This window comes from Pteropus vampyrus, unplaced genomic scaffold (assembly GCF_000151845.1).
Source record: "Pteropus vampyrus isolate Shadow unplaced genomic scaffold, Pvam_2.0 Scaffold3, whole genome shotgun sequence".
Lineage (NCBI taxonomy): Eukaryota > Metazoa > Chordata > Mammalia > Chiroptera > Pteropodidae > Pteropus > Pteropus vampyrus.
The window spans coordinates 15,041,745-15,057,450 of NW_011888784.1; the positions used below are offsets into that span (position 1 = coordinate 15,041,745).

General features: G+C 40.7%; 1 protein-coding gene across 2 annotated transcripts in view; it reads right to left on the minus strand.

Annotated features, from left to right (window-relative positions):
- Nucleotides 1-14,679, minus strand: part of MAPRE2 (microtubule associated protein RP/EB family member 2) — a 136,155-nt gene extending 121,476 nt beyond the window's left edge. For both annotated transcript variants that reach the window (XM_023531682.1, XM_023531670.1), the window contains exon 1: nt 14,596-14,679. The gene's annotated coding sequence lies outside the window, so the exon portion shown is untranslated. The remainder of the gene's footprint in view (nt 1-14,595) is intronic.
- Nucleotides 14,680-15,706: the final 1,027 nt, after the last annotated feature.

Genomic DNA, 15,706 nt, shown 5'->3' on the forward strand with positions numbered 1-15,706 from the left:
ACTCTCTTCTATTTTTTTACTTCTCCAGAGAAGAACAAGGCCCCAAAGCAGTGGCCAAGACGGGGTGGGGAATTTGCTTCACACTGCACAGGTCCAAGGGAAAAATCCTAAGCATGACGTTAGCACTCAGAAACCACCGCCAATATTCTGCTGTTTGAGTTTGCCTACCTTGGAATTTTCTCCGCTGTTATCCCCTCTTTCTCCTATATTTACCTTCCCAACCCTTCATTAAAATTCAAAATATTGATACAAATACACACACTCAAAACCAAAAGTGACTTCTAAGTACCAGTTTGATACCTCTGCATTTTGGAAACGACCTCTCATAACGTCCAGTGCATGCTAGCCATGAATTTCCAAAATTCCCACATCTTAGTATTCGCACCAGAATAGAATTTCATCTTTGGTGGATTTTTTGGATGAGAAAGCAGGTGTTCTGCATTCCAACCTGGGCCACACGCGAAGTACAGGCATATCTTTAATCACCCCCACATAAAGAGGAGCTTGCAGAGTCTCCCTTCATGCTAGGAGACACCATGTTGACCTTGACCCTTCTCACTCTGAGCACTAGGCAGCTTCTCAGAAATAAGCAGCCGTAAGCCAGATGCTTTCCTTGGGCTTGTTGGTTTTGTTTTCATTGAAAAGACCGAATATCTTTGTTAGGACGAGAATCATGACGTGGTCTAACTCTTTAACAAAGCACATTCTCTGCTTCTACAAAAGTCCATTTTCCCTCATCCTCTAGAAATTTCAAATCCTCTTTCTTTAAACAAGCTTGGGATTCTAGCATCCCATGTGTGAGGCACAGGAGAACATCAGTGCTAGCTAGATAATACCTCCTCCCCACACCAAAGAGGGCTGCTTTCTTGTCTGACCAGAAAGCCACAGGCACATGAGAGATATATCAGAATGAAAAAAAGGGCTGTAAAAATATTTCCAGTCATGCCATGCCATTGAAAAAGTGCTCTCTTTCATTAGTGCTATGTATTTAGCCAATGAGGCTTCTGATCAACGCAGGGTTAAAACATTCTCCCCACAAAAAGACAAGAATCACTGCCTCCCCAGCTGCTCCCAGCCAACATTTCCAAGAAGACAACACCGCTGGGACCTGAACCCAGGTTTTCCTCTCAGGAGTTGACTAAGCTATCTCTAGATGTTCAGAATGAGTTACAGCTTAAATTCCAAATTCCCCTTGGCTACTTAGAGATATTGAATCACTCCAGTTGTATATCACATTCTTTAGTGTGGGAGGTCCACAGCTTTCTAGGAATAAAGCAGCTGTAAGCATTAACAGAAGGTCACATGCTATTAATCCTTAGGCTGATACTACTTGATAACAGCCTTCCAGAGAGCTCCGCCTTCACCAGCACCTCCTCAATTAGTGGTCTCAGGACCTTCCCAGGGGGAGCACAGGGGGGACAAGAGTCTGCCCAGTTCCACTCCCCCAGGGGACTAGAGGCACGCCTGCTAGGAAGCACAGAGGGGAGCACACACCAGGGAAACCAAACCAAATGACATTATCTGGCAAGTAAAGGTCAAATTACACTGAATCTTGGGTATTATGGTACAAAACATTTTTCTCCTTAAGAAAGGCAAATGACAAAATGAACCACATTGCATGTTTAAGGGCTTTTGAAAAACCATAGCTGGCTAATAATGGGATTTTGGTGGTATATGTTAAGAACAGTAATGATGTTATAAACTTCTTATAGGTCATGTGATTTGGACTTCTATAAAAGGATAATCCCCAGAAACTATCTAATGTGATAGTAATAATAAAATAGAAAAGCAATTCTTTTCATGCAAATTAAGCCTAATCCTCCCATCTTAGAATCCTCCTTTATCCATCTGCTACTTCCCATAGCAGGCGTAGACTGTCCTTTCTATTCTAAAATAGAATATTCATAATGCTAAATGTACGAAAGTAAAATTCTAAAAAAAAAAAAAAAAGGAAAAAACATGAGACAAATTACATACATGAGAAATATCACATGCATTTTAATTATGTAAGTTTTTGATAATTGTTTTCACTTATGCTTTTATTCATTTTTAATCAGATATCCTTGAAAATAAAGTAGTTGGAACAGAATGGCTCCTTTCCTCATAAGTGTGATTGATGATGAAATGTAGCAGAATGTTCCTGAAACAGGAAAGCAGCAGAGAGAGTGGTATCAGATTCACCTTGAGCACCCAGGGTTCAGATTTAGCATTTGAGCTGTAGTGAAAACCATGCTTTACATGCCTTCTGTCTTTACAGTGTTATTCCTTTGACCATCCAAAGTGATGCAGTAACATATTAAAAATGTTCAAAGGGTAAAGTGTGAGATCTGAGTATGACTGACAGTGGCCAGAGGATTGCTAGGACCCTGGGTATGGAGGGCTGCTCTGACCTCCCTCAAAAGATGGATAACCATTGTCTAATCCCTGTATTTTAAATCTATTTTCCTTCTTGTCCTTGCATGCTCTGGTGCCTTAGGCAGATGCCATACTAGTGTCCAATAATGGTGTAGCTACATGAAACCATGGGATGCAGGCCTTCTTATCTTTGTATTTGGAGCAGCACAATACAACTTACCGCTAGACTGAGTTAGCAGTTCTGCTTTTTCCCTGTCTTCTTTTATCTCTAACAGGATAAGATACCTCTTTATGTCTCAGCCCAGGCCACCTGATGGAGAGATGACCCAACACTAACAACCACATGCACAGAGAAAAGTGAGCTCAGGAGCGTTTCTGAGTAAATGCTTTAAAAAAATTCTGCTGGAAATCACACTGCTTTTATATTTTGAGGAGCTACAGTGGCATTGTCCACATGTTAAATGGAAGTTTGAATTTTATCACCACTGCCTATTCCAATTTAACTAAATAATTCAATGTGCTAATGGAGTATCAAAATTATATTTTTCTCATATTTTGAAAATTTATGGATTCTCCAAAGAAAAAATATAGTTCCTATTGCATTTTCTTTTATATTTTATTCTAAGAAAGATGGGTTAACCACCACCTTTCAGAGTGCTGGGATATCCTGCGGAGAAAGGATAGGTAAAGATAAGCTATACTCTTTATTAATGCGGCTAGAGGCCATAGGTGAATTGAGGTGTTTTAGATTGTGCTTTAAGCAGAGCTGGGATGAGAACCAAGTCCACTGACAATCAGTTTAAATTGACTTATTGTTAATATTGAGAATAAGAAGATAATAAAAATAAGAATGTTTGACTAATTTGCAAAAATTTTAAGAGAAGATGGTTGTTTGAATAAGGGGTCTAGTTAGAGACAACCATTCTTTCTCTTTACTCATGCTTAGTTTTCTTTTGAATATTTTGGTAAATGTTGCTGCTTCCTTTTTGACTATCGTTTCTCTAACTCTTAGTATCTGGAATAATTTTAACTTGCTCCTTTAATTTTTTAATCTCTATTAGCTTCTACTCATGATCATTGGTAACAAACATTTGCATAGTTTTTCAGAGAAATCAAAAGTATAAAACTCTCTCGACTATAGTCATATAAAATAGTAACAAAGCCCAAGGTGAGTAACTAATATTTTTAAAAAATCCCCACAAATGTGAAAAAAAAATGCACATGGCTTTCAGATTCCAAGTGCAACTCTTAAAACACCACTAAGCCTCACAAGAATATGTTGTTAAAAATCTCTTTCCATTGGGATGGGCCAAAAGCCCCATGGGAAAATGACTCAATAGACCTAGGCTTGATGTTACATTGTATAGAACATAACAATTGTTCTGCCCATCCCGCACTGCTCACCTCCATCGGATTGCTCAACAAAGCACACTCTGAAGATGTCAACTCACTCTTACAAAACCGCACCCAAGGTCCCAGGTCTGGGTAAATTACCATGAATAGCATCATCACAGACACTCAGATAAACAGTTCAGGACAGAAAGACAACCTAATACACGCTTCCACAAGAGATAAACCTGACTAATTCAGTCACAATTTCGCAGAATGGTGTCCATGGTGTCCATGGTGATGGTTAAGTACAGTAGAATACTTGAAAGGGGAAAAAGCCACACATTCTTGAATATAATTATATTCCTTGTGGTCTGTGTGGCTAATTGAGAGAGCTGTTGGTAAGCAGTACCAGGAGCCTCTGGTTCCTCTCGCATAAGACAAACAATAGTCCTGCAGGACAGATGTGTCTTGTTTCTGGGTACAATTTGATTCCAAAGCCCTCACCAGTCTCCTGCTACTTCAAAATAGCAGACTGGAAACAATTTTCAACATGCTAAGGAAAAATTTTATGTGAATTATTGAACGTGAATACAGACAGTAAGAGCTCTACACAAAAATAGTTTTTGTAATTGTTGCATGTAGGTGGTAAGTTTAGGAGTATGTCCCCTCATGCCCCACCCTCATCTTTTTCAGATTCTCACTAATGAATTTATGTTTTATTTATTAAAACAATAATCAAAAGGTGAGTGTCTTCTCCATGTTCTGATGGGGGGAATTTGTGCTGAGGTGTCTTTTAACAAAATGACCATGCAGCTTCTTCCAATTTGGAATTATGTGATTGGATAAAATACAAAGCTACTTGCTAACTTATTATAATAATTATGTAATGGTGTAGTTATGATGGCTACATGAAAGCATGTGTTATCAATGGAATAACTGAAGAAATATTATTCCGAGGCATCGCTGGAAGAATTTTATTAGAAGAGTTGAGTAATTAAAAATATGGAAGCATGTTTTATAATCTGTTAATAATTTTTTCTTGGGGAAAAATGCAGGAGGAATTGTGTAGAATACTGACAGGAAAAAACAAACAACTCTTGTGTCTTTTGGCTTCACAGAGCAATAAGTGGCAACCCTGATGAGGAGTATGTTGCTTGGTGTCCTGGAGCAAGTCACTGTTCCAACAGCCAGGAAAACTTTACACTTCTAAGGAGCAGAAGGGCGAGTTGTGGTTGCCAGGGACATGGGGACATATAGACACGAATTGCATGTAGATAAGATATGGGCTCTATGATTCCATTCCCAGTACATAGATGGAACTGTTAAAATTAACATCACCTTTCTTCCAAATTGATCATGTTGCAGGAAACCACGCCATGTAATTAGTCAACTGCCAGCCCTATCTGAAGCAGATCATGAAACAAATCATCACTGTACGTAATAGTCATCAGGAAGACCCTGCCAGACACATTATCCAATTTGATCTCTACAAGAATCTGGTAAGACAATGCCAGCCTCCATTGTCTCCATATGACAGATGAGAAAACTTGTTTTGAGGGATGTTGATGGACGATGTTAAGTAACATCTGCCAAGTCACCCAGCCAGTCAGCAGCAGAACATTTTAAACATCAGGCCTTTTGACGTTCTTGCTCCAATTCCAGAATTCTTTGGATGATACAACACCATAACCTCTAAAAAACAGGCAGGCTGGCATCAGGAAGTGAGGTTTTTGAACTTAAAAGGAATTAAAATCTATGGAACCTTTTTAATAACTTTTTAAAACCTAGAATTTCACAAAAGTAGTTTGGAATTTGCCATAGGCTCAATCTGCATGCCCTCTATTCAGTTTAAGGGGACCCTACAGATACAAATATATGAATGTGTGGTGTTGGCGCATGAATATTCTTATGTAAGTTATAATACATGAAATGAAGAAGCATGAAGGAGATTTTGCTGGTGATCTGAGAGATAGGAGATGTGTGCCACCTTAATTTATAGGTTATCAATCAAGGACAACCCAAACTCTTATTGATAATAGGCTGTCATTAGTCCATATGAAAGCCTTTTTCAAACTTACATTCGTCTTGTTATATATGCTCATTGTAAAACAATATTAGAAATGGTCACTTAAGATTTTCAGATGAATAAAATAGAATACAATAGCTGCATATCCTGAAGATATTTGATTAAAAGAAACTATTCCTTCTGAGGTATTAAAAGAGTTTGTTAAAGATTATTTCAACATGGTATTAATCAAAAAGACCGATTTCTGTGTGAGAAACTGAATTTTCTAGTTCAGGATTTCTCAAACTTTAATGTGCATATGAATCACTTATGGATCTTGTTAAAGTGAAGATTCTGACTGAGAGGTTCTGGGGTGCAGCGTGAAATTCTGATTTTTTAAGGCACTCAAAGGCGGTGCTGGTGCTGCAAATCCTATGACCACACTTGACTAGCGAGGCATCGTCAGAACCACTTTGGGAATGAACTTCAGTGGAATCACCTATGATTAGGTGAACTTCGATTAGCACCCTCCACGTAGTCGATGGGTTTCTCAAGCTGCTCCACTTGAGCTAACAATTTACCTGTTGACGCATCTATCAAAAGAATAGAAAGTACCTTAAAATATCTTAGGAAGTAAAAAGATTGCTAATTTTCTAGTTCTGGCTTTACCTTTTATTTTCCCTCTTAACTAAGCAAATTGTGCAGAAAATTTCAGATAGTGGCTTGATTTTTTTCTTTAATAGATGAAGGCATCGCAGACATTTTAATTTATTATCTCAGAAATATAGTCTTGGACCAGATATTTTACAAATGAAGAAAGCTGGTCATTTTGAAATTTATTATGGGATAAGTATAGGGTTACAGAATTTAGCAAGAATAAAAAGAGAAAACAAAAACAAAACTCCAAACTAACAACATCAACCCAAAATAACGGGATGCCCAGTTAAATTTGAAAAAAGATTAAATTTTTTATTATGAGTATATCCCATTCAATATATGGGACATACTTATACTTAAAAAATCATTATCTGAAATTCAGATTTAAAGATTAAATCAGATTAAATTCAGATTAAAAGATTAAAATTTTCAGTATTAGTCTAGCCTATGCAATATATGAGACATACTTATACTAAAAAAAAATCAATGTTTTTTGAAATTTAGATTTAACCGGTGTCCTGTATTTTACCTAGATAAAAGCACACCTCAAATTCGAATTGATCTTGAAGTGTTGAGAGATGGAGGTGTGCTTGCTTGGGTAGAAAATTAACAGACTTAGTGGTAGTCTTGTTTAAATATTCCAGCTGCACAGAAAATTGCTTTCTGGACTTGCCAGTAGCACATAGAGCACTCAGTTATTATTGCTCTTGATTTGTGGAAACTCCTTTTAAGAGATTTGTACCCAGAAGACCACACTTTAAAAAGAATCATGATAGAGGCCAACCTGGAAGTTAAGCTAACAAAAGTGTAACACTGATAGTTTCCTTTGCTGGGAAGGACCAGGTTGGGCAAAGCAGGAAGGTATTTCTTTGAGTTCCCTCTCTTTTCCACCTTTGGAGGGCTGAAGAAGCTTAGCAGGCAAATGCAGATAGGGGATTCTTGGGTAGAATCATGAAAGGTTCTTAATATATCAAATTTTGGCAAGTTGATTGGATTTAAGATTATCTTTGAAAGAAGGAAGGAAAGTGTAAGGTGATTGCCGGCTTCTCTACCTCTTGCTTATCAGTTGAAAACAGACTTTATCAGACTTTAAAGAAGGTAATCTAGTCCTCTGATTTAACTTTTATGTATACAACCAATAAAAAATTTCAGATACTTTAGTAAAGCTAAAAGAAACCACCTCATTTTCCGGCTGCCTTTTTTTTTTACTTATTTTTCCTTCTCCTACCAATTTCAAATACCAAGTCATTCCTATTCTGGTGTTTATAATTAATTCTAAATTAGAACCCAAATGTGCCTGTTAGCAAAATTCTTTTAAGTGTTTTTCCCCTGTTTCAGCAATTGACAATTATGAATTCCCTACTCAATTAAAAATATAGTAAATCCACTCAGTTCCTAATTTAGGAACTACTTCAGAGAGAACTACAAATACTATTCATATATATGACATAAGGTATATTAAATAAAAATGTATTTAGTAAAAATGTAAAATCTAAATTATGACAAGGGAGGAAAGTTAATTTCACTTGAACTGGTTCCTGACCCAGTCAGCACAGGGGTTATACAGTCTAGTTCTAGTTGTTCCGCTTCCTCCTTGTCCCCCAATTACTCCATCAGGAACACTAAAGGGTTAAGTTACCTTGGGAGTTAGTTATCCACATGCCATTACTACCAACAGTACTAGGATGGGATTAAATACTTTTTGTTTGTTTCTTTCTTAAAATCATTTAGTTGATCTCGCGTACCTCAAGCATTGCATTTTTTTTTAGTGCATTGTTTGATTTAGTGAAAAAGGAACTCTTTTTGGTGGGGGGCTCTCTAAATTGCAGGTGTGCTGATTCTGGAAGGGATGCAGAGGACGCCGGTTAAATATAACCTTTAAATTTGCTCCATAAATCTAAGTGAAAGTCATTTGCAAATATTCTGTGGCATTAACAAATCATCAAAAAGAGGAAGTTCTCTTAACTGAAGGAAATTTTAAGAGACAACCCTTACAAGAAAAAATTAAGACCAGTTTCTATCAATGAAGTTACTGTTCTTTCAAATATTTTTTCTAAACTCTTAAAAATAATCTGTCCAGCCTTGGGCAGAAGGCAAAGAATTTGAATTTCTGGATCATAATCTGATCTGTTTTTGAATTTGGAAATTTCAAACTAAATTGTCCATGGCATAATGTTAGACTTTAGTGATATAACTGACTATATGTCTATCTGCTTATTATTTAATGACCACTGCCTTTATAAGTAGTAGCAAGCAATTTACCTTAAATATAAACTTTAGGAGAGTAATGGTATTTCCAAAAGCAGCAGTATGAAGTGACAGTCAGTGAAAATTTCCTAAATCTGAATAAATTTTCAAATTATGCCTTCATATATAAAACAAAGAAGCATGCAAATGCCCTCATAGGCTGGAGAAAAAGGAAGTTGCTATTGCTAAAGAGTTAAGGTGAGTGTCATCCTGGGCTTGCTGTCAAGGGTGTGTTACCCCATTTTCTAAAGCTCTGGAAACAGTGACAGCTCAATATAAGTATTACACTGTTTGGGCTTGTTCAGGTACAGAAGTTTGACAGTCAATCATATCACTAAAATTCATATATTATTTAGAAAGGTACTGCTTTTGCAAAGTAAATACACACAAAAGGGGAATATGACTAAATTATCCTTAGTGATTAGTTTGGAAACAATTTATTTCCCCCTTCTCTAAAGGGAGAAAAAAACTGAAAAAAGACTAAGGCTTTAAGTGAACAAATTTTCATTAAAAACTGAAATATGATCTATGGCCATGCCATCCCGAACAAGTGGGATCCCGTCTGATCTCGGAAGCTAAGCAGGGTCGGGTCTGGTTACTACTTGGATGGGAGACCACCTAGGAAGACAGGTGCTACAGGCCTAAAAAATAAGGGATTGTAAACTGATAAGGTCCTTGCAATGTGTGAGGTCAACCAAGGGTTGCCTCACCTAAAACAAACAAACAAACAAATAAATAAACCCTGAAACATGTCAAATTGGTATAAATCAAGAGTCTGCAAACCTTGTCTGTAAACAGTAAGTCGGTATTTTAGGCTTTGTGGCCCATGTGGTCTTTGGTGCAACTATTCCACTTTGCTGAGGTAGGTAGCAGAAAGGCAGCCCTAGACAAGATGTAAGCAAATAAGTATGTCTGTGTTCAATCGACTTTCTTTTGTACAGTGAAATTTAAATTTTATGTAATTTTTAAGTGTCCCCAAATAGTTTTTTCTTTTAATGCTTTCAACCATTAAAAATATATGAAAACCAATCTTATTTCGTGGGCCATACAAAAACAGAGGGGAGGCCATTGTTTGCTGATGCCCAAAATTCTTGGAGCTATGAGTTTCCACTCATCCTGAGCTGAATGTCATTGCACAAAGTTTGTCAGCAGTCAATTTTGAAGTGTACAGATTATTAGATTAGATCTGTTGGAAGCAAATTTCCCAGTTTCTCTTCTAGAAAGCTCTGGTGTAACAAATCACAATTTTGAATACCTCTCTGGAAATTTATGAGCACAAGTTCAGAACAAAATTTTATACAATGAACAGATCTGAAAGACTATAGCCAGATTTCTTCCAATTGAGGATAGATTCACTTTAAATGTTTAGGATGGTTGCAGGTGAATATGTGAGAGTTAGATTTAATCTTTGTGGTCTCTAGCGGGTGGATGCCACAGAAAGCCTCTGATGGATGGAATGTACTGTGAGGGAGACGTGGAGGCATAAGTCGGAGGAATATTTAGTAGAGATGCTGGACAGGGTGTTTAAGCTTTTGTTGGCTGGTGGCATTAACCTTTAAGGGCCCTTAAAGCAAGAGAGCTTATGCTTCTATGACTTGGGCAAAGATTTAGAAACTTTTTACTTTGGTTATCTAAATAAGAAGCTAACCATGGTTCAGAATGTTTGAGGTTGGCCTAGTCCAAAGGTTATTTAAGAATAAAGTCAGTGAGAGCATGATGTATGTGAACAGTTTCTCCTATGTTAAGGAGGGAGGAGATAATTAGAACTGAGCTTGTCTTGCTAATGTCTCCAGGCAAGATTACATCAAAACCTATTCAAGAAACAAGCAGTATGAAATAATAGACTCTGGAAAGAGTCACAACCCCAGGTTCCTTGCCTTGGCATTGCCACTTTAGAAGATCACATAATTTTGGGGCTTTCTTGTGCTCTTTGGCACATGGGAATTATGTTTAGGCCCTGCTATGTTCATAAAACCAAAGGGTTGTATAAATTTAAGGTAATAAGACTGGGTGGTTCTCATCTGTTCTCAAAAACTTCAGAGCTCCTAAAATTGAGATGACACCGTTTCTTTCTACCTCACCCTTTTGTCCTACTTGTAAATATTACAGAGCTAAGTACATACCATTCTCAGAGGAGTAGTTTCCGATTCGTTTGATTAGTCCCATTTTTCTAGTCTACATTTCATTCAGTCTTTCGGTATCTTATACCTCCCCCAAAAGTGGTTGGAATTTCAGAAGTGCACCCCCCTGTCCCTCTCTTAAGCTACACAGAAATGAGAATGGATGAATTTACATCATTTTGGCCTTTGGACATTCTTATTAACATATATTTTCTGGTATTGTTTGTCAAAGAATACATCCAACTTCCCACTTTTAAATACGATGGCTATTAAATGTACTTGTGTGTGCTATCTTAATGAAAGCAGTAGGCAGATGACAATAAAAGCTGTTTAATTATTAACTTGCTATTTGTCCTGCTCTGAAATAACTCTCCTAGCTTAATAAATTCCTTTAGACATCTACATAGTTTGATATGTATTGTTTTCCATAATAATGGGTAGAGAGAGTAAACTTTCCTTATGTGAATCTTGGGCCCATGGAGAGTGTGGTTAAAGTACTATAACAATTGTTGGTTATGCTCAGAATGCTACATTGTTTTGTGTAAAAATGTAAGTGAACAAAGGAGCTGCCATTTTATAGCCCTTAAGAATTGTAACAAACTTTGGCTCCTACATATTCAGAATGTCTGTCTGTGAAAATAACAAAACTGAATGTACTCAGGAAGCTTTGCTTACAAATGTTCACCCCACCGCCTGATAATGTTCAGCACAAAAAAGCAACATTGATAACATGAAAGGCCCTGTGCTCTGTGCAATGGGAGCTGCAGACACACAGGCCCCTAAGAGATAACAGCATATCAAGCAGGGTAAATAAGTGCTACGAGAGGTTCAAAGTTCAATAGCTGACAGTATTGAAAGTTTGCTATGTGTCAGACACTGTTGCTTCTTAAAGAAACTGAAAATGGGGAAGAAAGCATTTAGGCAATGGCAGAGAGTCATGCTGATATAAAGAATAATGAAGAAAGGAGAGGTATAACAACTAAAGGTAAAAGCAATAAAAATAAGAAAATTAAGTTTATTTAATAAACTTGTGTACGTTTTTAAACAGATCATCTCATTTAGGCTCATCCCTTGGGAATATTTTTTTTTTCTTAAGCAGGAAACCTTTGGTTAATAGCAAACATAAAATTTCATATAAAATGTTAGCTGTAACCATTTCTATTTAAACAGATCCTTTAATCCACCCTGGAATGTGTAATCAAACAGCATTTGACTTTGTATTCAAAATTTATATATTGCAAATTTATCCTCTCTACTTCACATAATTGAAATAACCCAAACCAGTTCACACTTTTCCAAGATTTTTTATATGCCTCAACACCAAGGAAATTACAAGATGCCTAATTGGCTTTGTATTTCCTTCTAGCAGGAGAGCATTATTTGAAGGTAAAATGGGAGCTGGAAAAGGGAGCGAGCGACTCCTACAAGCAAAGAGATCCTGATCAGATATTCAAATGTGTTTTCAAAGGAGTGGCGTCTGTGCGTGTCAGTAAGCTACTCCTTATAATTACTTCCTATTCCGGGCCCCGCCTTGGAGTGCAGCCTGCTGCTGACTCACCAGACTGCCGCGAGTTAGTTTCAGCTGGGTCTCCCCACTGCCTGCTACATGTGAGTCATCACGGGAATGAAAGTTTCTACCTGTCTCCTTAACTACCGTGCAGCAACGAGGCACTGACAGTGAACTTTGATCTTTCCACTAAGAACCAGACCCTAGGCAGAGAGGGTGAAAAACGACATGGCAGATACCATTGCCAGCCAAGCTGCGGGAAGACAGTCCCCCTCAATAGGGCGTTCTTCAGCGGCACCCCAGTTTCAGTGTCTTTACCTCCACCCATCCAAGTAGTTAAAGTGGCATCTTGTCTTGCAACGCTTGCGGCTGCTGGCCACTGAACTATTCTTTTGAGTCAGTGATTCTCAAATTCTGCTGCACAATGAATCACTCAGAGATTTAAAAAATATATACTGCTGCCTGGCTCTTATCTCCAAACAGGCTGATTTAAGTGGATGGGGATGAGAGATGGACATCAGGAATTTTCAAAGCTCCTCAGGTGATTCTACTAGGCAGCAAAGTTTGGGAAACCTGTGCTTTGGAGAAGCATCGCTCTTCCCACGCAAGGGAAACCTACCAGTTAAGTTTAACCTAAACCGGTGGGCTCCCAGACCTCTTATCTTGGAGAGCTACTGACCCATAGCCCGCTATTTTAATTAGTTTGGCAGAATAGAACGCTAGCAAAGCAATGGGACGTTTGCAGTAGCGACATTGGCTAGATAAGGACCGGTCCCCTTTTGCTTGCTAAAAACATAGCTAGATTTAGCGTTCAAGAGAAACATCTTAAACGTTGCTGTTCTTTTGGTTACCTTTTGATCTCTGTTCTGTTTCATTCCACAGTGTCTTGTTCCGCAAAGTTGTAAGCCTTGGGTCCTTTCAGATTAGAAGCAGGTGCTGCGTCCAAAACTCAATCAAGACGGGACTGGACGCTTCACTTCGGCTGGGATGGAACCGCCGCCTCGCAGCGCAGCCCCAGGGCAGATACTATGCTAATCCAGAAAGTTCCTCCGACTTCTCGAGGGCGGGCGGGTGCAGGTTTGAACGCTTAACCCTTGATTTTACGTGACTGCGCTATAGTGCGTTTAGTGACCTCTGGCCCAGCGGGTCTGGACCATGTTCCTTTGTTTTGTTTGTTTTGTTTTTTGAAGAGAGGACCTAAGCAAGTGATGGAGAATACCCGCAAGGAGGGGACAGCAGTGTTGGCTGGTGCAGAGATGAAGGGACGGCTAATATTCGGAATATTAATTACTCCACGCGCTACTGACCCGGCGAGGACTAGCAGAAGGGGACTGGGGGTTAAGACAAAGGCTCCTCCTGATCAAATGGCTGCAGCGCCCCTTCCTCCGAGTTTAAAGCTCTGCCCTCTGCGCTGGGCGGCCTTTGGCGCGGGACTGGCAAAGTGACTCAAGGGATGACCGAATCAACTGGCTTTTGGGGGTTTGAAAGTCTGCATTTCTGAGCGCTCCAGGTTCTGAGGGGAGGGTCCTTCTGTGCCCACTCCTCCTTCAGCCCTTTGTGGGATTTCTGGCCTCGGTACAGTATTTCTAAGGGTGGACTGAAGAATTTCCTACCAAAGCAGAGTCGGGAGTCGCTGAGTGGCCCTCGCTCTGCGCGCAGGGTGCTCCCTGCAGAATAACCACTTAGGCTCAAAATAATAACTCCCTCTCTTTCCCACCAACCCAGCTCCCCGAGTCTCGGGCGCCTGGAGGACGAGAGGAAGCCTGAGTCAGTGGGCAGTGGCAGGGCTGGTCTCCGCCCGAGGGGAAGCGCCGAGGGTGTCAGCAGGGCTAGGGGTCCAGGATTTGCTCCCCCGCCGGCTGGCGCCAGTGTGCTGTGCTGCACTTCCTGGTCTGCTCCGAAGCGCGCAGTTCTGGCCAGTGCCCACCGGTTCTCAGTCCCGGTGCCCCAACTTTGACGTCTCTAGGTCCGTGCGCTGCGGGCGCGCACCCACAAGACCCCCTTCTTCACCAGCGCCAAGTATCCCTGACCTGGACAGCTCCGGCCCTCACCCGAGCCGGGCCACTTTGCTTCTGCCAGCGTGGCAGCCCCGACTCCCTCCCCTTTCCCGGGGTGTGCAGCGTTGGGGCCCCAAGGAGAGCTGCGGGCCGCGGGAGAGCGGCGGGTGCACACCAGGGGCCCTGGTGCAGACCCTTGCACAACTTCTTGCCGGGCTTGGAGACCCCCGGTCCTGCAGGCTCTGCCACCAGCGAACTGCGGCCACACGGCGGCAAGAGGAGGCGAGGCCAGAGCCTGGCCTAGAAGGGACCACGTCAAGACTGGGGGTGTCGGGGCGCGCCAGGGCGGTACCGCTTTAAATGCACTTGACTCACCTGCTCCGGCGCTGTAGCCTCCTTCCTCTACTGACAGCTGGGGGCTTTGTTTTCTCCACCCACCCCGCGGGTTGCGCTCCGCCCCCACTGCCACACGTGACTCGCCGTCTGCCACAACCGCGGCTGGGCTAGTCCACCCGAGAGAGCCGGCCAGCGCCACCACCCCTTTCCAGGGTTGCGGGGTGGGCGCCCCAGCCGAGGGGAGGCCCAGGAAGGTCAGGGGTGACCCACCAGCGGGTCAGTTGGAAGGTGGCTCGTTGTTTAGGACCCTAGGAAGCCAGGGTGAGTTGGTAACATGGGATGAAGTGCTAGCTCGGTAAATGAGCTGGGCTGTTAGGCCCCGTCCGAGAGGGAGGTGGCCGGCGCGGCTTGGAGAAGAGTCTTGAAAAGGAGACGCCACACAATTAATTAAATACCTGTTACTGGGAAGCCTGCACATCAAGCGACGCGCATCTGCTTTTTACACCAATTGTTTTTACTCATACCGGGGAACAATTGATAATGGAGAGGCAAACTAGTTTTGTCATAAACATTATTAAACTGGGCAATTCTAAACCGAACAATAATGATTAACAAGGTTATAATAGCAAGTTTTATTGAGGTTTCAAATCTGCTTTTTGGTGCTGTTGATATTTGGATTCTATTTGGAAAATGGAATCCAGGCTGGATAAGCTAACTCCAGAGTATTGATGTGGGCATGTGTCCATTTGGAACAGAACCTATTTTGAATGAAATGAATTGAGAAAATGTTCTGGCTTCAAGATGCAGCTCAGTCTCTGCTCCTTTTGGAAAAGGTCCCAAACCTTGCTGATCACTAGTGTTGGAAACTGCAAGAACCTGTAGTCTGAACCCTTCCTTTTGCACTGGGAGAACACATACATACATACCCACCTTCTCCTGCCCGGTCCCCATATTGCAATTCAGAAGAAAGACTGTCTCCATCTCCCCATTCAAGTGGAGTCTGCATATCAGAGTGATTTAGCACAGTGCTTCCAAAACTTTAATGTGCAGAGGGATCATCAGGAGGCCTTGTTAAAACCAAATTCTGATTGAGTGGTTCTGGGGTTGGACCTGAGATTCTGTGTGTCTAGCAAACTCCCATGTGATATCA